Below are 26,998 nucleotides of genomic sequence, written 5' to 3'. Positions count from 1 at the left end.
CAACTTTGATTGGAGAAAAGTCAGAAACCTGCTGTTTCTTGGAGTAAGCCACTGCGAGATCATTTCTAGAAACTTCCAATTTCAGTTGGCTTCAGGGGACCAAGAGGGAGTCTTCAGATCTGCAATTTTTCCAGCTACCATCTAGAGAACTAAGATTAAAAGTGACTTTTTGAACTCGTTAAAAAATCTAAGTGCACGTTACATCATTTGTAACCATCTTTTCTTGTGTATGTCCGATGTGTGATTTAGTGAGTGGGTGATGTTGCAATTACTTTTCAGGTGTGGAGGCAATAAACATTGATTCTTTCTTCTAATTTAAACCTATGAGAAATCCTTTCTGGTGTCTATTCTTGAGAATTATAGCACTCAAGGGGCTAAAACACTTCTCTAAAATGCATCTTGCTATAACTAGTTGAGAAGTGGAAGAAGTGGGAACTATCCTTAACATGCCACATGACTGAAGATCCTCAATACTTGTGCTATTCTGGTAAAGTTAGCCTGTACTCACTCTGAGGTCTTGACATCCTTCCTAAAGCACATTGCCCAGAATGAACCCAAATGAGCCATCTTACACACTATTTTGGATATAATTAGTTGCCTGGCCACCCACTCCGCAAGTTTGTTTTTGATTTGCTGTAATAGCACAGCGGTTAGCACTGCTGCTTCACAGCGCCAGGGACCCAAGTTCGATTCCCGGCTTGGGTCACTGTCAGTGTGGAGTTTGCATGTTCTCCCCATGTCTCCTTGGGTTTCCTCCGGGTGCTCCGATTTCCTCCCACATTCTGAAAGTTGTGCTGGTTAGGTGCATTGTCCTGAACAGGCACCGGACTGTGGCGACTAGGGGAATTTCACAGTAACTTCATTGCAGTGTTAATGTAAGCCTTACTTGTGACTAATAAATAAACTTTATTTTAGTGCGGTCTTCCACTTTATTAACTAACCACCCCAATTTGATATTTATTTTGACATCATGCCTCCAATTTACTAATCCAATGGATGAACAACAATGGTCCCAGGACTATTCCTTACAGGATACCACTTCCCATCTTCTGCCAATTTGAGTGACTTCTGAAAAGCTACCTGTAGCCATCTTTCAATCTATTCTGCTCCCTGATCCCTAACTCCACATGCCCTAACCATAGACACAAGTCTCTTATGTGACACCTTTTCCAAGGCCTTCTGAAAGTCCATAGATACCACACCAACTGTATTCCAAGGCCTCAGCATAATCTCTTTCATCATCCTGTCCTTTAGTACTTAAACACCTTGATTCAGTTTTATCCTCACTCCTTTATTTATCCATGACATCTCGTTCTTGGCTTGTTTCTTCTTATTTTTAGTGCAATATGTTCCTCTTGAACTGTATTGACTTTCCATTAAATATTGGGCACTGTTCTTTCACTCCTTTGTCTGTCGATATTTTCTTCCAGTTTTTCATGCTCAGCTCCATTCTCATTTGCTCATGCTTGGCTTTTTCCCAAAGTTCTATCTTTCTCAATCATTATCTTAAATCTTATTGTCGTATCTTTCAAAGATGGGCAACCACCAAGCAGATTAATGAATGAACAGTTTATCAAGCTAAGTAACTATGTGCAGAGAATGATATAAAGGTTATCATACTCCATGACTCCATGGCAAGGAAAATCCACGGTCCCTGCCAACCATCCATCCCCCTCTGCAAGGATTCACATGCTCTGCCCAATTAGCCAAATGGGTCACATGACCCTCCAAGACGCTACCACACTTATATTGTAATTATTACTCCCTAGATGTTTTATCATACTTTCTTCTCTTATCCTGGGTGACTGTGTGGTGTTTGCACGTTCTCCCTGTGTCTGCGTGGGTTTCCTCCGGATGCTCCAGTTTCCTCCCACTTTCCAAAGATGTGCAGGTTAGGTGGATTGGCCATGCTAAATTGCCCCTTAGTGTCCAAAGCTGTGCAGGTTAGGTAGTCACAGTAAATGCATGGGGTTGCAAGGATAGGGTGGGGGAAAGGACCTGGATAAGGACCTGCCAGAGAAAGTCGGTGCAGACTCAATGGGCTGAATGGCCTCCTTATCCACTGTAGGGATTCTCTGATTCTATGATCTCCTGCAGTCACTTCCTGTTATTAAGGGGCTCCTGCCTTGTTGGGCTTGTTACATTTTGGATCAGAAAGGAGACTTTAGAGGAAGTAAAAAAAAACTATCATCACCATCATCAACAACAACCCAGCAACAGCTTGCATTTATATAGCCCCTTGCCATATTAAAATATCCCAAGGTCATTCACATGAGCACGATTTGATACTGAGCCACATATGGCGTTATTAGGCAAGTTGACCAAGAGCTTCATCAGAGAGGTAGTTTTTGTAGACTGCATTCAAGGAGGGGAACAAGGTCGAGATGAAGAGGTTCAGGGAGAGAATTTGAGAACTTAGGCCTCAGCAGCTGAAGACATGTGCCGGAACTTTACCGCCTCGCCCGCCCGAGACTTGTAAGATCCCGCCTGAGGCCAACGGAGAATGCCATTCAGCGAGTCCCGCCCGCCCCGATTCTGGGGTGGGTGAAGCAGTAAAATTCCAGCCATAGTCTTATACATTCAGTCCCCCAGGGAACATTTTTTGGGAAGAATTGTAATCAACAATGACAATGATTCTAGCTTTTATTACTCGTGTTATTTATTTTCCTACATTTAGGACCAGCATCAGTTATCTATGATCCAAAGTGCATGGGAAAGCAGGAAAAGGAAGAGGTAGAATGATGACATGGACTCAATGTATTAACTTAGTTTCTCTCTCCACAGATTGCCAGACCTGCTGAGTTTATCCAACATTTTCTTTTTTTTAATTTCAGATTTCCAGCATCCGTAGTACTTTGCTTTTATTAAAAGGAAAAGGTCACACAGTTCCTGGAGCCAATTCCACTATTCAAATAAATGATGGCTGACCTGCACCTGAACACCATTTGCCAAACTTGTTCCATGTTCCTTGATGCCCTCACCTAATAAAAATGTATTGATCTCAGTCCAGGAATTTCAAACCCCATTCCCTCCCCTCGTCATCCATCCTGCCATCCCCAACAGTGATTCCAAAAGCTTCCATCACCCTTTTATGTGCAAAAGTAATTCAAACTCTTTCCACTGAAGCATAGAATTCTACAGTGCAGAAAAAGGCCATTTGGACCATCCAGTCTGCACTGACTCTTTGAAATAGCACATTACCCAGGCTCAAACCGCACCCCCCCCCCTCCCCGCCATCTCTGTAACCCTACACATTTTAATAGTCCAGCTTTAATTTTAATTTTGTTACCCGTTTTGCCTTGTATTTCGCACAACCCCAAACCTCCACTCACCATAGAAAATGTTTGAGCTAATCTTGTGTAATGTTTCCCTCATTACGAGTGGCGCTTCATTTGTAGCTTAATGCCTACTCGACATAAGTCAGGCAGTATTAGATATGAACCTTTTGTCACCCAATATCAACTGTGATGCATGTATTATATTTATAGCACATTTCTAATAAACCCTTGCAAAGTAAGAGGCTTAAAAAACAAACATGATATTTAAGGATGACATGGAGTTCGCTGTTCTGTTAATTAAGAAGCTGAAAATCATGCTTCTGCATACATTGAAAAGAGGCATGTATTTATTAGTCGTGTTTCAATTGTGCATTACGAGATCAAACTCATGAAATGCATAAATCAAATTATCTTTCAAGGGATGGTGCAGACATAAGGAGTTGCTACAAAAAATAGGAATAGTTTGCTTTCCAAAACCTCTGCACAGATGATATTGAGCAATCTGATGTACCTCAGCACAATATTGTCCCAATTATTTTAAATGGGTCAAACCCTCCATAGTGAATCAGGATAAGAATGCATTAAGCATCCTCTTGTGTGTGCCAACTGTATTTCCAGACCATAATATGTAGCCTCAAAAGAAAGGCTTGCATTTCTATAGTGCCTCGATTTGACCTCAAAGTGCCCCAAAAAATATTCATAGACTTTTGAAGTCTGGTCACTGTTGTGATGTAAGCAACCAATTTGCTCAAAGGAGATTCCCACAAAGTAGCAATTAAATACATGGTTGAGGGCCAAATATTGGCCAAGAGACCAGGGAGGACAGCCCTGTTCTTCTTTGAACAAGTGCAGTATGTCCATCGAAGAGGGCAGACTGGAGCTCGATTTAATATGTCAGCTGAAAGACGGAACATCCGACTGTGCGACACTCCCCCAGCACTGCACTAGCAGCATCAGCCTAGATTATGTGCCATTTCGCCCAACTCTGCTAGTGTTGGGCTAACTCTGTCCAACTCTGCCAGTCACCTCCCATTCCATCTATTTCATCTCAACCTTTCAGCATCTTTTCTTATCATCATTTCTCTGATGTACGCATCTAATTTCATTTGGAAAGCCTAAAATTATTTGCTCCAGCCTCTTCCTGTGGGGTATATTTCCACATTTGAACCATTTTCTGAGCAGGATGTGAAAAGATTTTCTGACTTGTGTCACTGTGCCATGGCTGAATGTTTTTCTATTCATTCACAGGACATAGGTATCGTTGGCTTGGCCAGGATTATTGCCCATTCTTAGTTGCCCTTGTTCAGAGGGCAGTTGAGAGTCAACCACATTGCACTGGCTCTGGAGTCGCAAGCTTGTCAGACCGGGTGAGGACAGCAGATTTCTTTCCCTAAAGGGCATTAGTGAACCAGAGGGGTTTTTCCGACAATTGACAATGGTTTCATGGTCATCAGCAGATTCTTAATTCCAGATATATTTTTTAATGAATTCAAATTCCACTATCTGCTGTGGTGGGATTCGAATCCAGATGCCCCGGGGTATTTGCTGAGTTCCTAGATTAATAGTCTATCGATAATACTATTAGGCCATCACCTCGCCTTTGTGATATTAGCTTTGTAATGTTAGTGGGTGCTGCCAGACATGTGACTTCCCACTGCTGGTCAACTTAAAAGAGAAATGAAACCATATCTTGTCAATTGTATCGTTTCCCAAGCCCACCCCCCCCCGCCCCCCGCTCCCACCCACCCCCCCCCCCCCACCCCCGCACTCCCCCCGATATCCCTTTACTCTGTTAAGAATTCTTGGAACTTCATTGTCGGAGTTTAATTCAGAAATGTCCCTTGAGAAAGATTTGGGGCTCATGATGATTGATGTTAAACATTTGCAACCGTATTGGATGAATGGAATAGGTAAGTGTTACAGACGACGTTCCATATATAAATGCTTAAAGTGACCTTGTGTTGGAACAAAAAGCAGATAACACAATCACACGTACAAAGTGGAGCCTAACGCGTTCTGGAAATTGGCCTGATTAAAGGAGGGACCAGAATGAGAGATCAAGATTTCTAATTAGCGACCTACTCAATTCAAATCATGTTTTTCTTAAATTAATAGCATTTACTTTCATACACATTGCTATTGATTTGTTGTCCTTAAATATCGCCTACATAGAATTACTGTATTGATTTTGATGACTTTGCCTTTGTAAGATGAATTTGAGAAGCATAGGCTGCTTGTTAGGAACAACAGGGCTGTGAGCTCTGATCACTTAATGTAAGAAAGACATTCCCACTGAGCGAGTGACAGGTGTCTATAGCACAAGTGCTGACTGGCTATTTATTATCAGTGATTCTTTTGGCAATGGCAGCAAATTATTAAAGCATTCCCAACTACATTCTTTTGCATGGTCAGGCAGGGGACGGGGCTAGCCCATTGCACGTGGGGTGTGCTGATGCCTGCGATCATGGTTTGCCTAAGCTAGGGTCGAGTAAAGGATCAGGGTAATCAATGAGGTTAAACCGAGGCTTTACCTGGTGCAATTTTTTAAAGCCATCTTGGCCTTTCGGCTAACATGAAGCATTAGATCACGTCCAGGAGGGGGTGTAATGCCTCATCCTGTCAGCTTGGATCTTGTTTGATCGAGCCCAAGATGAGATGCAAAGTCTTGTCTTGTCAGCTTGGATCTGGTTTGTCCCTCATGTGGGGACCACTATTGGACTTAATTTGAATTGGCTTTTTTGATTAGAAATGAAGTACTAGAAGCCGTGGGGTTATGCTGCAACTGTACAGGACCTTGGTGAGACCACATTTGGAATATTGTGTGCAGTTCTGGTCACCTCACTATAAGAAGGATGTGGAAGCGCTGGAAAGAGTGCAGAGGAGATTTACCAGGATTCTGCCTGGTTTGGAGGGTAGGTCTTATATAAGAGGAAAGGTTGAGGGAGCTAGGGCTGTTCTCTCTGGAGCGGAGGAGGCTGAGGGGAGACTTGATAGAGGTTTATAAAATGATGAATGGGATAGATAGAGTGAACGTTCAAAGACTATTTCCTCGGGTGGATGGAGCTATTACAAGGGGGCATAACTATAGGGTTCGTGGTGGGAGATACAGGAAGGATATCAGAGGTAGGTTCTTTACGCAGAGAGTGGTTGGGGTGTGGAATGGACTGCCTGCAGTGATAGTGGAGTCAGACACTTTAGGAACATTTAAGCGGTTATTGGATAGGCACATGGAGCACACCAGGATGATAGGGAGTGGGATAGCTTGATCTTGGTTTCAGATAAAGCTCGGCACAACATCGTGGGCTGAAGGGCCTGTTCTGTGCTGTACTGTTCTATGTTCTATGTTCTAAGCTCCCAATAAAAAAAATCTGCATTCTTTTGAATTGCTTGTAATGTATAGAAAGGGTCCTGAAATACAATCATACTCTCAAATCTTTATACCGGTACCAATTTACATTTATAAGGCACTTTTAATTCAATAAAACATCCCTCGGTGCTTCACAGGAGCGATTATCAAACCAAGATTCACACTGAGTCACATAAGAAGATATTAGGACAAGTCACCATAAGCTTGGTCTTAGTGTAAGGTTCTAAGAAGCCTCTGAGAGGAGTTGGGAGAATTGGAGAGATTCAGGGAGGGAATTCTGGAGGTTAGAGCCCGGGCAGCCCAGTAGTGGGGTAATTACAAACTGGTAGCCTCAGAATTGGAGGAGCATAAGAGAAATTGTCAGTTTGAAAGTAGAGTTTACAGAGAATGGGAGGGGCAAGGCATAAAAGAATTTGATCACCGGATGAATATTTTAAAATTGAAACACAGCCAGACTGGTTGCCAATGTACATTACTAAGCAGAGTTAATGAATAAACAGGACTTTGTTCGAGTTAGGATATGGGCAACAGAATTTTGCATAGGCGGAGGCTTGTGGAGGGGAGTGTGAGGTAGAACTTTGACAAGGGAGAGTGAAAGATGCAGAATAGATTTCCATAGTCAAACAGTGATTGCTACTGATATGAAGATGTTAAGTACCCATCTGCCCACATCACATCTGCCCAATACATATCTCAACTTGATTTGGGGAAATAAAAATGTCAGTGTGATGAAGCTAGAAATGGTGTATGAAAAAGTTTGCAGACACAATTTGAGCGACTCATTTGGGTTCACCAATGAACAATATTGCTGAAAAGTTATGTCTTATTATCCCTCTGCAGACTGTTCCCACTTAGATAAATTTTTACATAAGTACAAAGAACAAAGAACAGTACAGCACAGGAAACAGGCCCTTCGGCCCTCCAAGCCTGTGCCGCTCCATGGTCCAACTAGACCAATCGTTTGTATCCCTCCATTCCCAGGCTGCTCATGTGACTATCCAGGTAAGTCTTAAACGATGTCAGCGTGCCTGCCCCCACCACCCTACTTGGCAGCGCATTCCAGGCCCCCACCACCCTCTGTGTAAAAAACGTCCCTCTGATATCTGAGTTATACTTCGCCCCTCTCACCTTGAGCCCGTGACCCCTCGTGATTGTCACCTCCGACCTGGGAAAAAGCTTCCCACTGTTCACCCTATCTATACCCTTCATAATCTTGTACACCTCTATTAGATCTCCCCTCATTCTCCATCTTTCCAGGGAGAACAAGCCCAGTTTACCCAATCTCTCCTCATAGCTAAGACCCTCCATACCAGGCAACATCCTGGTAAACCTTCTCTGCACTCTCTCTAACGCCTCCACGTCCTTCTGGTAGTGCGGCGACCAGAACTGGACGCAGAACTCCAAATGTGGCCTAACCAGCGTGCTATACGGCTGCATCATCAGACTCCAGCTTTTATACTCTATACCCCGTCCTATAAAGGCAAGCATACCATATGCCTTCTTCACCACCTTCTCCACCTGTGTTGCCACCTTCAAGGATTTGTGCACTTGCACACCTAGGTCCCTCTGTGTTTCTATACTCCTGATGACTCTGCCATTTATTGTATAACTCCTCCCTACATTATTTCTTCCAAAATGCATCACTTCGAATTTATCCGGATTAAACTCCATCTGCCACCTCTCCGCCCAATTTTCCAGCCTATCTATATCCTGCTGTATTGCCCGACAATGCTCTTCGCTATCCGCAAGTCCAGCCATCTTCGTGTCATCCGCAAACTTGCTGATTACACCAGTTACACCTTCTTCCAAATCATTTATATCTAGTTTCCATTTTAAATATCGATGTTGTTAGGAAAACAAAGAGATTTTTGTTGGTATGGTAAACATTAGAAATAAGGCATAGTTTTAAGTGGGCTTAATTTAATGTCTCTGTGGAAGGAAAGGTAAACCCTATTATAGAATCATAGAATTACTACAGTGGAGAAGGAGACCATTCAGCCCATCGAGTCTGCGCCAACCACAATCCCACCCAGGCACTATTCCCGTAACACCACTTATTTACCCTATTACTCCCCTGAGACTAAGGGTCAATTTCGCATGGACAATCAACCTAACCCGCACATCTTGGACTATGGGAGGAAACCGGAGCACCTGGAGGAAACCCATGCAGACACGAGGAGAATGTGCAAACTTCACACAGACTGTGACCCGAGGCCAGAATTGAACCTGGGTCTCTGGCACTGTGAGGCAGTAGTGCTAACCACTGTGTGACTGTGCTGCACTAGTTAGATTCATGCTGGACAAAGGTGTTCGTATGTGTGGGAGTTGGTTAAGTTGCAACTGTGGTTCTATTGGAGAGTGCTACGGTGTGAAGATTGCTTAGCAACTGAGGGTCTTGCAAGGTGGAAAAGCTTTTCAGTTTTAGTTTTAACTGGATATATTACAGTTGAAGAAGGACACCAGGGAGTGAACACTTCTCAACTCTGCCAGAAGAAAGATGAGAAAGGACAGGAGCTGCAAAGAGGCAGGCTTCCCAAAGAACCAGTTACAGTACAGATAACCAGGGAATTGGGACAGAAAGAATGTCTTAAGACAACTGAAGTTAAGAGAACAGAGATCAAGGCATTGGGTAGAAGAATTCAAGGAAGAGTAAACAAAGTGTTCTGAGTTAAAGGGACAAGTACATTCACCAAAGTTAAAGTGGAAAAGCCGACTTCAGAAGCAAATCAAAACTTTGATGGCATTTTAATAGGGTCTGGCAATCAAGAGTTAAAGCAGTTATGAACAGTTTGTACAGCAGTCATGACAAAGAAAGGGGGCGATGCAAAAGCTGGATACCGGTTTCACTGTTAAAAGTGGAGCGGAAGCCTTGTGTAAAAGAGTCATTTGGAAAACCTGGACTGGACTTCACAATGCATGCCGCTAATGGGAAGTATTAGTATGAAAGAGGGTTTTCAAGCGTGTTTTTGGGAGTGGACTTTGGAAACTTTCACACGACAATCATCTGAGGAGAAATCCACAAACACTAACTTGAGTTCAGGGCAGAGTGTGTGTATTTGAACACAGCCAATCTGTGTGTTTAAAAGAACTTTGTGTTAATTAGACCATTGTAGTTTAAGATATACTTTGTAATCCATGTTAATCTTAAAATCTGTGTGTATTTGTTAAGCTAAGGCGGAGTAAAGGAGTGTTGTACAATAGTTCAACTTTTCATATTTAATACATTTTTTCTTGTTGTCAAAACTAATTAGGTGTCCTGTGACTCTGTTCCTCCATGTTTTATGCAAAAAAGTAAAATTTACTGCTTTTTGAGCTAGGGTTCTATTTTCGGATCTTCCCGTCCAGTTATGACATCAACAGGGATCATAGCAATGTGAAAAGAAATGTTAAAAGATGTAATATTTTTTATGCAGGAAGTCTGCATCATACACAGGATATGCAATAACATATAGGTGGATCTGTGCGTTACTGGTTGCCACATTATTGGAAGGATGTGATTGCACTGGAGGGGGAGCAGAGGAGATTCACCAGGGTGCTGCCTGGGGTGGAACATTTAAGTTATGAAGAGAGGTTGGGTAGGCTTGGATTGTTTTCATTGGAGCAGAGAAGACTAAGGGGCGACCTGGTTAAGATGTACATGATTATGAGGGGCATGGACAGAGTGGATAAGGAGCAACTGTTCCCCTTAGTTGAAGGGTCAGTCACAGGGGGACATATTTTCAAGGTGAGGGACAGGAGATTTAGGGGGGATGTGAAGAAAAACATTTTTGCCCAGAGGGTGGTGACAGTCTGGAATGCATTGCTTGGGAGGGTGGTAGAGGCGGGTTGCTTCACATCCTTTTAAAAGTATCTGGATGAGCACTTGGCACATTCAGGACTATGGGCCAAGTGCTGGCAGATGGGATTAGGTGGGAGTTTGGGTGTTTCTAATGTGTCGGTGCAGACTCCATGATTACTGCCTCTGTCAAATCTCACATGAGTGTGTTAACTGCCTAACCACTTTTATCTCCAACAGCAACTTCTGTGATCATAGTTCAATAGCTTCAAATATTAATGCAATTAAGCGGAAAATGGAAGATCAAGGTGTCTGGAAAGAATAGGCTCAATATTAATTAGTAATGAGCAGAGATAACAGAACTATACTTATGATTAGTTTTAAGTACTGAATCAATGATCACACTACAGTTCCCAGGAAACACCAGTTTAAGGACAAGATTGTTGGCAAATACTCCATGGGTACAAATTTGGTACAAGTCCTGGTTACAGGAATCATGCTTTTGATTGGCTTGATTACAATAGACTTGAACATGGGATGTCAGTACTTATAAAGTATATGCAGCATAGACACTGGTTATTCAGCTGAATAGTCTGTGCTGGTATTAACACACCACAGTCTGTCCTCCCATTCCATTAACTTCATCTCAGCCCTTCAGCATTGCTTTGCATTCCCTTCTCTCTCTTGCTTTATTTCAAAAGTATTTAAATTGTTTGCTTCAACCGCTCCCTGTGACTTATATGTCCACAGTCTAACCATTTTCTGAGTAAAGAGGTTTCTCCTGAATTCTCTCTTGGATTTATGAGTAACTATATACACTCCTAGTGTTGGGATTCTTTCCAGACACCTTGATCTTCCATTTTCTACTTAATTGCTTTAATATTTGAAGCTATTGAACTATGACCACAGAAGCTACAGTTGGAGATAAAAGTGGTTAGACAGTTAACATACGCGCGTGACATTTGACAGAGGCAGTAACCATGCAGTCTGCACTGACACATTACAAACACCCAAACTCCCACCTAATCCCAAGTGGAAACATTGGGCGGGATTTTATGGCCTCGCTCGTCCCGAAACGGTAAAATCCCGCCCGAGGTCAACGGATCTTCCCATACTCCGCCGCCCGCCCGCTCCGATTCCCGTGGCGGGTGGGGCAGTAAAATTCTCAACAGCTAACTTATCCTCCCCATTCGTAATTCTGAAGACCTTGATTAGGTCACATCATTACTCAAGAAAGAAGTTCCAACGCATTCAACCTTTCCCAATAACTAACAACTCTGAATTCATGTACTAACCTTTGTAAATCATTCTTGCATTTTCTTCAGTGATTCTATGTGTTTTTTATAGTATCGGGGGAAACCAGACCTGCATGCAGTATTTGAAGTGTTATGTGACCAGGGTTCTGTACAAGTTGAGCGTGACTTCAGTACATTTGAATTCTACACACCTGGAAATATATCCCAGTACTTTGTTAGCATTTCAGTTGTGGTAATGTTTTGTTAATCATGCTTTTAAAAAATTTATTCGTGGGACATGCGGGGTAAATGCTTTTAACATTTAAGAAAAACTTGGACGGGTTCATGGATGAGAGGGGTGTGGAGGGATATGGTCCAAGTGCAGGTCAGTGGGACTAGACAAAAAATGGTTTGGCACAGACAAGAAGGGCCAAAAGGCCTGCTTCTGAGCTGTAATTTTCTATGGTTCTATGGGCCAGCATTTATTGCCCATCCCATGTTGCCCGAAGGCAGTTGATAATCAACCACATTGTTGAGGCTCTGGAATCACATGCAGGCCACACAAGGTGTGGACGGCAGATTTCCTTCCCTCAGGCACATTAGTGAACCAGATGAGTTTTCCCTGACAATGGCTTCATGGTGATCATAATTCCAGATTTTTTTTAAAAAAGTTGAATTCTAATTCCACCTTCTGCCGTGGCAGGATTCGAGCCCAGGTCCCCAGATCATTAGCTGAGTTTCTGGATTAACAGTCAAGTGATAATACCATTAGGCCATCACCTGCTGGGTAATGTTTCGCTAATCACACTGCCAAACATTTAAGGATCATTGTGATGCGGAATAATTGGGAGCTTATATTTTCAGACGTTTAGTCAAAGACCTCAAGGCCAATATTTTGCCTGGAGAGTTCAGGTCCCACAAAGTGTGCTGGCAGTGGAACAATGGAAATTTGTCCTTATTTGCTGGTCCTCAGCAGCGTGTTACAGGAGGTTTTTGGAAGTTGTTCAATATCTGTGGCCTGCAACTGTCAATATTTACAGCAGTTTCCAGGGAGCATTTGTCAGGATCATTGGGGCTGTGTCAATATTTACGGAAAGCTTCACTGGAGTATATCCATGCTTGCAGGCAATTGTTGGCGTACGGTGGTTAGCACAGCTGCCTCACAGCGCCATTGACACGGGTTCGATTCCCAGCTTGGGTCACGGTCTGTGTGGAGTTTGCACGTTCTATCCATGTCTGGGTGGGTTTCCTCCGGGTGCTCCGGTTTCCTCCCACAGTCCAAAGATATGCAGGTTAGATGGATTGGCCATGCTGAATTGCCCCTTAGTGTCAGGGAGATTAGCAGGGTAAATATGTGGGTTTATGTGCATTGGACCTGGGTGGGATTGTGGTCAGTGCCGACTCGATGGGCCAAGTGGCCTTCTTCTGCACTGTAGGGATTCTATGATTTACAGGGGCACCCCACATAATTTAATAATGATGTGATGTGTTGACATAAGTCCAGCAATGATGAGGATAGTGGTCCTGCCCAATGGAAATTTAGGAATGAACTGCTTCTGTCAGTCCTGGAGGCCATAGCTGAATTTTATGTGGCTCAGGTAATTGGTTGCCTGAAGATGTGGCTTCTGCCTCTCTGAGGCAAGATGTCCCACTCCAAGAGTTGGCCAGTCAGAGGGCCAGCAGATCTTCAGTTCCAATAGTGCCACGGAGAGCAGTGGCTGCTGCTGGGACTGCAAGAGGCCCTGGTCCAGTGGGGGCGGCAGGAGGCCCATCGCTGGAGGCCTGGAGTTGAGTTCAATGGGCTCACCAGAAACAACTAGATAGGCTCTGGTGAGGGAGGCTAGGTGGTGATCAAGAAGCCAAAGAAACTTACTCAGGGGGCTGATGCGCATTATCACACACGAGGCTTGAGATGCTCAGGAAATAAAGGCTTTTATTTGCTGTTACAACGAAGCTACTAATTATGTACACGATCCCAGACTGAGGGGTCCCAGACAGAGCAGTGACCTTTATACCTCTCCCAGGAGGCGGAGCCCGACTGGGATGTACCATAATAACTATAATACAAGGTTAACAGCCCAACCCTAACCCCAACAGCAACAAGTAGAACAACCCATCCCTAACCCCAACAGCAACATATATACATACTTGTAGTACTGGCCAGACCCTGGCTCAGTACTATATAGTGGGAACCAACGATGGTTCACCACATTCACCCCTCCTTTGAAGACAAAGGCCGGCGGGGTACAAAAAAACAGAATAATTTGTCATCAGTCTATAAGTTCAGACGGTCAGGGGGACCGCACCGTCGATGTGACCTCCTCAACACCGGCGATGACACCGGAGTAGGCACTCGCGGTGGCGTTCTCCCCAAGGCGATGTCCAACGGTTCCTCCACAGTCTCACGGGCTGGTTGACCCCGAGGTGATGATAATCCGTTGAGTTCCGACACGCCCTGAAGTGGCGACCATCCTCTGGACTCAGGCAAGCTGTACACGGGAGTAAAAGGGTTAAGTAATGGTCCCGATGCTGCCCGCGCCGTGTCCGGAGGGGAAACAATAGTTGGGGGGTTTCTAACAGGGGGTATGGGAGCGACAGGGGTTTCTACGTCCCCTGCTGGCGCCAGGTCTCGGATCGAGACCGTGTCCTCTCGCCCGTCAGGGTATGCCACATAGGCATACTGAGGGTTGGCGTGGTGGAGATGGACCTGTTCGACCAACGGGTCGGACTTGCGGGCCCTTACATGTCGCCGCAGGAGGACAGGACCTGAGTACGTCAACCAAGACGGTAATGAGATCCCAGAGGAAGACTTCCGAGGGAATGAAAACAGCCTCTCATGGGGAGTAGTGTTGGTTGTCATACACAGGAGTGAGCGTATGGAATGGAGCGCATCAGGGCGCACCTCTTGCCAACGGGAGACTGGAAGGCTTTTTGACTTCAACGCCAGTAAGACAGCCTTCCAGACTGTAGCATTCTCACGTTCCACCTGTCCGTTACCCCTAGGGTTGTAGCTCGTGGTTCTACTAGAGGCAATCCCGTATGAGAGCAGGTATTGCCGCAAGTCATCGCTCATGAACGATGAGCCCCTGTCGCTGTGAATGTAGCTGGGGTACCCGAACAGGGTGAAAAGATGCCTTGATAACCGTGGCAGCGGATGTATCAGAGCAGGGAATAACAAAAGGGAATCTCGAGTACTCATCAATGATGTTGAGGAAGTACACATTCCGATCTGTTGAGGGAAGGGGGCCCTTAAAGTCGACACTCAGTCTTTCGAAGGGACGAGTGGCCTTGACTAATTGTGCCCGGTCAGGTCGGTAAAAGTGCGGTTTGCATTCCGCGCATACCCGACAGCTTCTTGTTATGGACCTGACATCCTCCACCGAGTAGGGCAGATTGCGGGCTTTTACAAAGTGGTTCGCGAGGTATACGGTGTCGCTTACCCTCGCATGGATGACCTGGAGTCTGTCATCGTCTGTGGTGACCGCTGCGGAGGCTGCCAGGTAGTCCTCAAAACATTTCAACCAGTGGTCGAAGGTGTTAGAGGCGCCCGCCGCATGTGGATCCAGTGTAAGACGTTCAGGTTTCAACATCTGCTCCATACTCTCTGTATCGTTTTTTTTTTACGACGAGAGTTTACTTAACAGCAAATAAAATTGATGCGCGTTATCACACACGAGGCTTGAGATGCTCAGGAAATAAAGGCTTTTATTTGCTGTTACAACGAAGCTACTAATTATATACACGATCCCAGACTGAGGGGTCCCAGACAGAGCAGTGACCTTTATACCTCTCCCAGGAGGCGGAGCCTGACTGGGATGTACCATAATAACTATAATACAAGGTGTAACAGCCCAACCCTAACCCCAACAGCAACAAGTAGAACAACCCATCCCTAACCCCAACAGCAACATATATACATACTTGTAGTACTGGCCAGACCCTGGCTCAGTACTATCTAGTGGGAACCAACGATGGTTCACCACAGGAGCATTCTTGTTAATAGAGTGACCGTCCATGGGGCACAGGGTTCCTTGAATAGGAGGGACGCTACCATTCCCCCAAGCTCACAGTCAGGCTGCCCCAGAGTAAACCTGGCAGAGGCAGCAGGCAGCCACATGGCACCTGCCCCCAGCCCTGCATTACAAGTGTATTTTACGCTCTCCCAGCTGCCAACCCACTCCCAGGGGTGGTCGCAAATCCCAGCCCATGTTGCTACAATTAGCTGAGCAATATTGGTGCTGTGGTGAAATACTGTGACCCAATTCTTCTGTGAATGAATGGCATATGTAAATTAGGACTACTTTGTATCTGTCTTATCCCATCCTTTAACAGCATCAGGCTGTTCACTCCAAATTTTGTAAAGATGAAGATTTAATTGATTTGATTTGATTTGATTTATTATTGTCACATGTATTAGCATACTGTGTAAAGTATTGTTTCTTGCAACCAAACTTATAGTCTGATGGAATCCGTAGTTTCAAAGTTTGTATTTTTTGCGACCGGTCCTAATTGAAAGGGGAAGCCAAAAAGGAAAACTGAGAGAGAAAACTGACTCTCCCAGGTTATAAGGAAACTAAAACTGAAACTGTGATTGGAAACCAAAACTTCTCAGGAGCTGGTTGCAACCATGTGAAAGGACACAGAGACATTAGAGCTCATCCCTACAGTGCAGAAAGAGACCATTCAGCCCATCAAGTTTGCACTGACTTTCTGACAGAGCATCCCAGGCCCTATTCCTGTAACTCCATACATTTACCACCCCCCATTCCCCCCCCCCCCCTCCCCCCCCCCCACTCCCCCTAATCTACACATCTTGGGACACTAAGGGGCAATTTAGCTTGGCCAATCCACCTAACCCTCGCTCAGATGATTATGATGCCAATGGTGCAGTGCAGATGGGCTGAAGAATATGACAGCAAGATCCAGCAGCTGAGTGTCGGCAAATATAGAGTTGCTGCATCTGTTCTTGTCACTTGAAGACAACAGAGATAACACTGGTGATCTACAATGCCATCTAGGCCAAGACAAGCAGATTTAAAGAAGAAATTTAAAATTTGGGAATAGGTTAAGATCGTTTTGGTCCCAAAAGCTCTAATCATTCGCTTTACCAGATCAAATTGCACAGGGGTGATCACCAGCCATCCTGAGGGAATCTTTGAAGAGTAATTAGGAATGGGCAATAAATGCTGGCCCAGCTGGTGATGTCCACATCCCAGGAACGAATGGAAAATAAAAACTGCCAACCTCTTGCTACTGTTTCTGGGTCAAGGATAGAATGTGGGACACCAGGCAGGAGTCTGTCATCAAGTCTAGCCACAAATGTGGATTTTAACAGCAGATGGGCTGTGACAGGAGAAAAGTCAGGTGTTGATACTGAGGTGGAAATAGGTGTTCCCACTGGTATTGCAAATATTTGGTTGAATCTCATCTCTGGGTCAAATATAACACCAATCTTATAAGAAGACTGGTTTCATCTCAGACTGTTGCTGGGGAGAGGGATGGAGTAGGTAGCTAGGGAACAGAGTTTGGCTGAAAACAATGGAGTCAACATTTCCAATATTTAATTGGCAGATATTTCTGCCCATTCAATGCGGGATGTTGGAAAAACAATCTGATAACTGGGGGAGTCAGGAGAGCTGGTGGTGAGGTAAAGCTGGGCGTCTTCAGTGTGCATGTGCATTTTTGGACTGTAAAGGAATCGAGAGATAGGGCAGGAAAGTAAAGCTGAGGCAGAAGATCAGTCATGATCTGATTGAATGGCAGAGACTTATTGAAGGGTGTATGGCTTAATCCTACTCTCACGCTAATTTGTAACGGAATGAACGCTTGATAATCTAAAATGGTCCAACCGTGAGTTTCGACAGAATGTTAGCACTTTGAGGTCAGCATTGGTGGATTTGTGAGAGTTTGACAAGGGTGAAACTCGCTGGACATGACTTCAAATTATCATCTACCTGTCACACCGGCCGACGCTTAAATAAAGTAAGACTTTTACAAATTATTTTTTCAATGTTCAGCACAGTCTACTAAACATACCTTTTTGCCCATCTCTATGGAAACAATATGCTCTCTCCCTTTGCCTATTGAGTGGACCTTCTCCAGAGTCTGATGATAGCTCAGAGCACTTCAGAGAAAGCAACAAGCCTCCAACACCACTCCCAGTAACTGCTCAGGCCCAATTAGTTCCGCTAGTCAATTAGGAGTAAGTGCTTACAGAGGGGAAAGTATAAAGTCAACAGGGCATCTTCCTACAGATATAAGGAGCTGAGAGTCCATAATGGAATAATTGGATGAAAGCTGCAGATGTCCAGCCATTAATGAGTCTAGTAATCTCCATTGGGTTGTAGTCTGATTTGATTGCTAAAGACTGCTTGCAGTGGAGTCATGCCATCATGTTATAGTTTGCTGGAAGCTCTAATTTTTGCTATCCCCCAGCCTTACTTCAGAGCAATTATGTCTCCAATGCAAAATCAGAAGAGTAAAGGGTTTCTTTCATCAACAATTTTCTCAGAGGTAAAGAGGCTTCCGATCTCATTTACAAACTATTTTGGATGTGGAAACATCACAGAAATAACAGGCAGGAAAAGGCCAGGGCTGGAATACTCCGGCCATTCACCCTGGCAGGATTCTCCAGTCCTGCCGGCAGCGGACCCCCACCCATGGGTTTCTGCCGGCATGGGGTGACGTCAATGGGAATTCCTGTTGACAGCGGTGGGACCAGAGTATCTCACCGCTAGCACAGCGAGCCATCTCCCGCCGGCAGGAAACACGTGGCAGGGAGGCCGGAGAATCTCGCCCCCAACTTTTCCATCAAGCCTACCCCACACTAGAGCACCATGGCTAGATACTTGCTACCAACCATGATGTCTTCACGGCCAGATAATCTCCAAGGGAGAGACAAGAAATTAGGAGAAAAACCCTAGTAAAGCAAATACTTTGGAAGATTCCTCTTTAATTCCCTCTGGCGATCAAAATCAATCCAGGAGAGCACATGACCTAGTGTGATCTATAAAGACATTTATATTCTGCATGGTGTCAGGAACAGTGCAACGTCCTCTGAAAGAGTAATCAGCCATCACACCAGCTGCTAACACATTTCAGAGGCTCACACCTCACTGGCAAAAAGAGAATCTCTCGACATCCCGTCAAGTTCTGCTCCTCTAAAGTTTAATCTCACCTCCCTGACCTCTCCATCGATGGACACCTTAAATGAGGTTGCTGTGGCAGTGTTGTGTGGTGTCGTGGTCATTGTTCTCCTGAAGGTTGGGTAGTTTGCACCACGCCACCCTCTGCAAGATGTGCCAGATCATCGACACGGATGCCAAAATCTCGTGTGAGAACACCATCCACCAGGTACACGGTACATACTTTTGCAACTCGGCCAATGTTGTCTACCTGACACGCTGCAGGAAAGGATGTCCCGAGGCATGGTACATTGGGGAGACCATGCAGACGCTACGATAACGGATGAATGAACACCGCTCGACAATCACCAGGCAGGAGTGTTCTCTTCCTGTTGAGGAACACTTCAGCGGACAAAGGCATTCAACCTCAGATCTTCGGGTAAGCATTCTCCAAGGCGGCCTTCATGATACATGACAACGCAGAATCGCTGAGCAGAAACTGATAGCCAAGTTCCACACACATGAGGATGGCCTCAACCGGGATCTTGGGTTCATGTCACACTATCTGTAACCCCTACAACTTGCCTGGGCTTGCAAAATCTCACTAACTGTCCTGACTGGAGACAATACGCATGTTGCGGGCATTGGAAGTTGTGTTTGGATGTGGCACAGTGGTTAGCACTGCTGCCTCACAGCACCAGGGACCCGGGTTCGATTCCCGGCTTGGGTCACTGTCTATGTGCAGTTTGCACGTTCTCCCCGTGTCTGCGTGGGTTTCCTCTGGGTGCTCCGATTTCCTCCCACAGTCCGAAGATGTGCAGGTTAGGTGGATTGGCCATGCAAAATTGCCCCTTCGTGTCAGGGGGACTAGTTATGGTAAATGCATGGGGTTATGGGATGGGGCTTGAATGGGATTGTGGTCGGTGCAGACTCGATGGGCCAAATGGCCTCCTTCTGCGCTGTAAAATCTTATGATTCATAACCACGGTGAGCATCGGACAGCTTCAACATTATTTTCAATGCAAAATCAGGGTCATTGGCCCAGATCTTCCAGTTAGCATCAATGTTACGCACATCGATGCTGCCCGCAAAGATTGTTGTGACATGACCCTTTTTGCAATTTCTTTTTCAGCTGAAACTTCCGATCCTGGATGAAGAATCAACGGTCACTGCTGAGATCCATGGGGAAGACTGTTAGTTCAAGAAAAAATGGATGAAGAGAGGCACCCTCCCTCCACCCCCTTCTTCACGACATTAGCTGTCATATTTGGGCAAGATGTCAATCTTTCAGTGTGGTAGTCAGTGGGTGAATGACTGGGTGATTGGGTGTGTGAATGGCTGATTGCATGAATCAATGAGTGGGTTTATGGTTGATTGAGTAAGTTGGTGACTTGGGTGAGTAGGTGAGTGGATGGGTGAGTGGGTAGGTGAGTGGGTAGGTGAGTGAGTGGGTGTTTAGATGGGTCTGTGTGTGTGTGTGCATGAGTAGAGGTGTGTGAGGAGGCTTGAATGAGTGGAATGGGGAGAGTTGGGTCAGATTGGTGGGGAGGATGGTGTAATTTGTTTTATTCATTCGTGGGACACGGGCGTCGCTGGCTGGCCAGCATTTATTGTCCATCCCTAGTTGCCCTTGAGAAGGTAGTGGTGAGCCGCCTTTTTGAAACGTTGCAATCCAGGTGCTGTGGGTTGACCCACAATGCTGTTATGGAGGGAATTCCAGGATTTTGACCCAGCTACTGCGAAGGAACGGCGATATATTATCAAGTCAGGATGGTGAGTGGCTTGGAGGGAGGAACTTGCAGGTGGTGGTGTTCCCATGTATCTGCTGCCCTTGTCATTCTAGATGGAAGTGGCAATGCACTTATCGAGTTCTGGGGTAGTCGGATTGTGAGGGCAGTTGAGTTAGGGTGGGAGTATGATGGGGGCAGGGGGCGGGGAGGTTGATTGTGGTGCTGAGTTCAGTTATGCTGGCTAATCACTGAGTTACACTGGATATTAATCAGCATAGTCTTTTCTATGGTTAGTTGGGCCCTCTACCTGGCCCAACAAGCTGTGGAGAGGCAGAGCGAGTCTATCTGAAGTGGTATTAGCAAACCGGGAGTCAGACTAAGTGTAGCCTTCAGGTGTTCAAGTGTAGCAGTGTTAGAAGACGTGAGGTAGTTGAAGCTGGGCATATTGATGCGGTCTGCTCACCCCTACCCCCTTCCCCCCTCATAATAAATTCTCACATTCAGTCCTCATTTGTATATCTTCATTATCAATTCTTACTCCCACAATAGTACAGGGCAGATCTCATTCCAAATGTGGACACAGGAAAAGGTCAACATATTACAAATCAATAATCTGTAAACCTGTTTTGTCAGTTCTTATCAAAACTGAAGGCCAACATTTCTCATTCCTTAAATTACTAAATTCCTTTACGTTTTTGCCCTCCAAGGACCAGTTTTCTGTGAAAGTATTTGTGTTGGTTGCCATAGCTACGGTGGAAAGCTAAAGGTTAAAGCTAAATCACATTCAGGCATTTGTAACAAGCTTTTAAATCTTTATTCAGTGGAACATTGACTCAGGGCTGGGTTTTTAATGTGCAGCGGGGGCATGCACAGAAGCAGGCGGGCAGGGGATTTAACATTGCGAGCTGGAGTGCCAGTCCCCTATCTCCAGCTCGGTCCTTGTTCCCAGAGATGGGGTGTGGTTCAGTGCCCCCGACCTGACTAACCTCCCTGACCTGACTGCCAACTCAATCCAACTGCTTACTCACTCATTCACTCACTCACTCACTCACCCATCCACTCACTCACTCACTCACCCACTCACATAAGAACATAAGAAATAGGAGCAGGAGTAGGCCATCTAGCCCCTCGAGCCTGCCCCGCCATTCAATAAGATCATGGCTGATCTGAAGTGGATCAGTTCCACTTACCCGCCTGATCTCCATAACCCCTAATTCCCTTACTGATCAGGAATCCATCTATCCGTGATTTAAACATATTTAACGAGGTAGCCTCCACCACTTCAGTGGGCAGAGAATTCCAGAGATTCACCACCCTCTGAGAGAAGAAGTTCCTCCTCAACTCTGTCCTAAACCGACCCCCCTTTATTTTGAGGCTGTGCCCTCTAGTTCTAGTTTCCTTTCTAAGTGGAAAGAATCTCTCCATCTCTACCCTATCCAGCCCCTTCATTATCTTATAGGTCTCTATAAGATCCCCCCTCAGCCTTCTAAATTCCAACGAATACAAACACAATCTGCTCAGTCTCTCCTCATAATCAACACCCCTCATCTCTGGTATCAACCTGGTGAACCTTCTCTGCACTCCCTCCAAGGCCAATATATCCTTCCGCAAATAAGGGGACCAATACTGCACACAGTATTCCAGCTGCGGCCTCACCAATGCCCTGTACAGATGCAGCAAGACATCTCTGCTTTTATATTCTATCCCCCTTGCGATATAGGCCAACATCCCATTTGCCTTCTTGATCACCTGTTGCACCTGCAGACTGGGTTTTTGCGTCTCATGCACAAGGACCCCCAGGTCCCTCTGCACAGCAGCATGTTGTAATTTCTTTCCATTTAGATAATAATCCAATTTGCTATTATTTCTTCCAAAGTGAATAACCTCGCATTTGTTAACGTTATACTCCATCTGCCAGATCCTCGCCCACTCACTCAGCCTGTCCAAATCTCTCTGCAGACCTTCTACGCCCTCCACACAATTCACTTTTCCACTTACTCACTCACCCATCTGTGGTGAACCATAGATGGTTACCACTATGGGTACTGAACCATAGATGGTTATCACTATGGGTACTTGTACATATGTTACTCTTGTTACTGTTGGGGTTAGGGTTGGAGTGTTCCACCTGTTGGTATTGTTCTGTGGTACACTCCGGTTGGCTCCGCCTTCCTGTAGGAGTATAAAGGTCACTGCACTTCCTAGTGACCCTTTAGTCTGGGATTGTATTGTTAAGCAATATGCTCCATTCTTATTGCTAATAAAAGCCTTTACTTCCCGGGTACGATCCAGCCTCCCGAGTGAATTAACCGCGCATCACCATCCATTTACTCATTCACTCACTCACTCACTCACTCACTCACTCACTCACTCACTCACCCATCCACTCACTTACCCATGTGCTCACGTATCCACTCACTCACTCACTCAGTCACCCATCTGCTCACTCACTCACTCACCCATCCATACGCTCACTCATTCGCCCACTGATTCACCCATCCACTTACTCACCCACACTCACTGATCCATCCACTCACTCACTCACTCACTCACTCACTCACTCACTCACTCACATTCACACTTCTTTATTAAGACTTGAGACTTTTAAGAACTGATCTGGTTGGACCACAGAGGAGTGTAAGTTGTTCTTCAGTTTGTTGGAGGCTTGATCAAATGTCATTTCGAGTGTGACACTCAGCCCTTGGCAACCACAGGCCAACAAAGCTGCGGCGGTCCAGGGGAAGTGTGTTTGGGGGATGGTTGTGTGTGTGTGTTTGGGGGGGGGGGGGGGTGCACGGTGCACAGCACAGATTCACTAGCATACTGGGGTTTAAACAGATAAATTATGAGGTCAGGCTTCATAACCTCGCTTTGTATTCTCTTGAGTTTATATGGTTGAGGGGTAACCGAATTGAGATGTTTAAAATGTTAGAGGGATATGCTCAGGCAGAAGTGGGTAAACTATTTCCTCTGGTGGGGGTTGTTCTGAACAAGGCAGCATAAAGATAGAATGAATAACACGCCACTCAGAAATGAAATCTGGGAGCAATTGTACACCAAGGGCAGCGGAAAGCTGGAATTCTACCTCCTCATAATGCTATGGAAGTTGAGGAAGAATTGATCGAATTTTCTTGGGAAAGGTCATCAAGGAATGGAAAGCAGCAGTAAATGGAGTTGAGCTACAGATCAGCCATATTTTAATTGAGCGGCAGAAGAGGCTGGATGGATGAATGGCCTTTCTCTGTCCTTATGCTGTCACTTTTGGGTTGCCGTGCAACACCAACAGGACAGTGTGACTCTGAAAGTGCCATTACAGGAGGCTCCTTTGGAAGAACATCTGAAATTTCTTCGCCCTGAGACCACAATGTAATCATTGAGAGCTGTCCACAGGGATTTTACTCACCGAGAACAGCAGGTGATTTTACTCTATTTATAAGTGAATAAGAAATAGGAGCAGGAGGAGGCCATTTGGCCCCTCAAATCTGCTCCGCCACTCATTAAGATCTTGATTGATCTGATGTGATTTACAAGGATGTTACCGGAACTAGAAGGTTTGAATTATATGGAGAGAGCAGGATAGGCTGGGACTTTTTTCCTTGGAGTGTAGGAGGATGAGGGGTGACCTTACAGAGGTTTATAAAATCATGAGAGGCATAGATAAAGTGAATAGCCAAGGTCTTTTCCCCAGGGTAGGGGAGTCTAGAGGGCATAGGTTTAAATAAGAGGAGAAAGATTTAGAAGGGACCTGAGGGGCAAATTTTTCACAGGGAGGGTGGTGCGTATATGGAATGAGCTGCCAGAGGAGGTGGTAGAGGCGGGCACAATTACAACATTTAAAATACATTTGGGCAGGTACATGGGTGGGAAAGGTTTAGAGGGATATGGGCCAAACGCAGGCAAATGGGACTAGTTCAGTTTAGGAAACCTGGTCGGCATGGACAAGTTGGGCCGAAGGGCCTGTTTCCATGCTGTATATCTCTATGACTCTATGTGGCCCTAACTCCACTTCCCTGCCTGCTCCCCCACTTAAACCTTGACTTTGTTGTCAATGAAAAATCTTTCTCACTCCACCTTGAGTGTTTTCAATGACCCAGCCTTGGCTGCTCGCTGGAGGAGGTAATTCCAACATTATCAACCCTCTGAGAGAAGAAATTCTTCCTCGTCTTCATCTTAAACCAGGCCACTTACTTTGAAACTGCGCCACTAGTTCTAGAATCCCCCATGAGGAGGATTGTAAAGTATAAACTGCCTCAAATCTTTCGACTCTCTCAATGGTGATGCTGCCAAGGACTTTTGACACTGTATGAAAGGCAAATGGTATGTTAGCTTTTGTTGCAAAAGGATTAGAGTGTAAGATTAATGAAATCTCACTTCAGTTGTTTAGGGTATTGGTAAGGTTGTACCTGGAGTATTGTGTGTAGTTTTAGTCTCACCTAAGAAATGACATATTTTCCCTTCGAGAGAGTGTTGCAAATGTTCAGCAGAGTAGTTTCTGGGAAGGAAGAATTGTTTTATGAGGAGAGATTGAGTAGACTAGTCCTATATTCCCTAGAGTTTCAATGAGAGATGATCTCATTGAACCAGATAAAATTCTTAAACGTCTTAACAGGGCTGAGGAAACTAAAACATGGGGCAGGAGTCTCAGAATAAGGGATTGGCTCCATAGAACTCTCAATCAAGAGAAATGTCTTCATTCCAAAAGTTGTGATTCATTCAGCGTTCACTTCCCCAGAAAGCTGTGGACACTCCATTCTTGTGTATTTTCATGACAGTGGTTAGTAGATTGTTGGGCACTCAGGGAATTAAGGGATTTGAGGATAGTCCAGGAAGGTGGAATTGAGGTCGAAGATCAGCCACGATGTTGTTGAATAGCAGAGCAGGCTTGAAGGGCCGAATGGCCTGCTCCAGCTATTTCTTCCATTTTTAAGTAAAGAGGGGATTGTGGATGGTGTTGGTTCAATCACACTCTCCTGACCAGCTTTATTCATGGGTTTCAGCAGTTAGAGGGTGTAAAGTTCACTCCCAAACAGGAATCTCCATCGCAATTGGAAATCAAATGGTGGGTGTGCTTTGTTAACGATCTGAGTTTGGTATCACCTCTGCCACATTGAGGTTACCCTGCTCCCCCACCTCCAGTCCAGCACCAACTCTGCAACCCAGAGCTACAACCAACTTATCAGCCTGAGGAAATCTTGATGTTTTGTTCTGAAGAGCAGCTTGTTTAAAGAACATGATACTGTTGCTGTGGGGCGGCACGGTGGCACAGTGGTTAGCACTGCTGCCTCACAGCGCAAGGACCTCGGTTCAATTCCCGGCTTGGGTCACTGTCTGTGTGGAGTCTGCACATTCTCCCTTTGTCTGTGTGAGTTTCCTCCAGGTGCTCCGGTTTCCTCCCATAGTCTGAAAGACGTGCTGGTTAAGTGCGCTGGCCATTCTAAATTCTCCCTCAGTGTATCCGAACAGGTAGTCATGATGTGGAGATGCCGGCGTTGGACTTGGGTAAGCACAGTAAGAAGTCTCACAACACCAGGTTAAAGTCCAACAGGTTTATTTGGTAGCAAATACCATAAGCTTTCGGAGCAGAGCTCCTTCGTCAGATGGAGTGGATATCTGTTCTCAAACAGGGCACAGACACAGAAATCAAATTACAGAATACTGATTAGAATGCAAATCTCTACAGCCAGCCAGGTCTTAAATGTACAGACAATGTGGGTGGAGGGAGCATTCAACACAGGTTAAAGAGATGTGTATTGTCTCCAGACAGAACAGCTTGTGAAATTCTGCAAGTCCAGGAGGCAAGCTGTGGGGGTTACTGATAATGTGACATAAATCCAACATTCCGGTTTAGGCCGTCCTCATGTGTGCGGAACTTGGCTATCAGTTTCTGCTCAGCGACTCTGCGCTGTCGTGTGTCGTGAAGGCCGCCTTGGAGAACACTTACCTGAAGATCCAAGGCTGAATGCCCGTGACTGCTGAAGTGCTCCCCCACAGGAAGAGAACAGTCTTGCCTGGTGATTGTCGAGCGGTGTTCATTCATCCGTTGTCGTAGCAGTTCCGACGCGCCACAGCGAAAAACCGCACCGACCTCCTCAGAAGACAAACACGGGACACGGTGGACAGAGTACCCTTCGTCGTCCAGTACTTCCCCGGAACGGAGAAGCTACGGCATCTCCTCCGGAGCCTTCAACATGTCATTGATGAAGACGAACATCTCGCCAAGGCCATCCCCACACCCCCACTTCTTGCCTTCAAACAACCACGCAACCTCAAACAGACCATTGTCCGCAGCAAACTACCCAGCCTTCAGGAGAACAGTGACCACGACACCACACAACCCTGCCACAGCAACCTCTGCAAGACGTGCCGGATCATCGACACGGATGCCATCATCTCACGTGAGAACACCATCTACCAGGTACACGGTACCTACTCTTGCAACTCGGCCAACGTTGTCTACCTGATACGCTGCAAGAAAGGATGTCCCGAGGC

Source organism: Mustelus asterias, chromosome 9 (genome assembly GCF_964213995.1).
Source record: "Mustelus asterias chromosome 9, sMusAst1.hap1.1, whole genome shotgun sequence".
Taxonomy (NCBI): domain Eukaryota; kingdom Metazoa; phylum Chordata; class Chondrichthyes; order Carcharhiniformes; family Triakidae; genus Mustelus; species Mustelus asterias.
Note: the sequence above shows the minus strand (reverse complement) of the source record.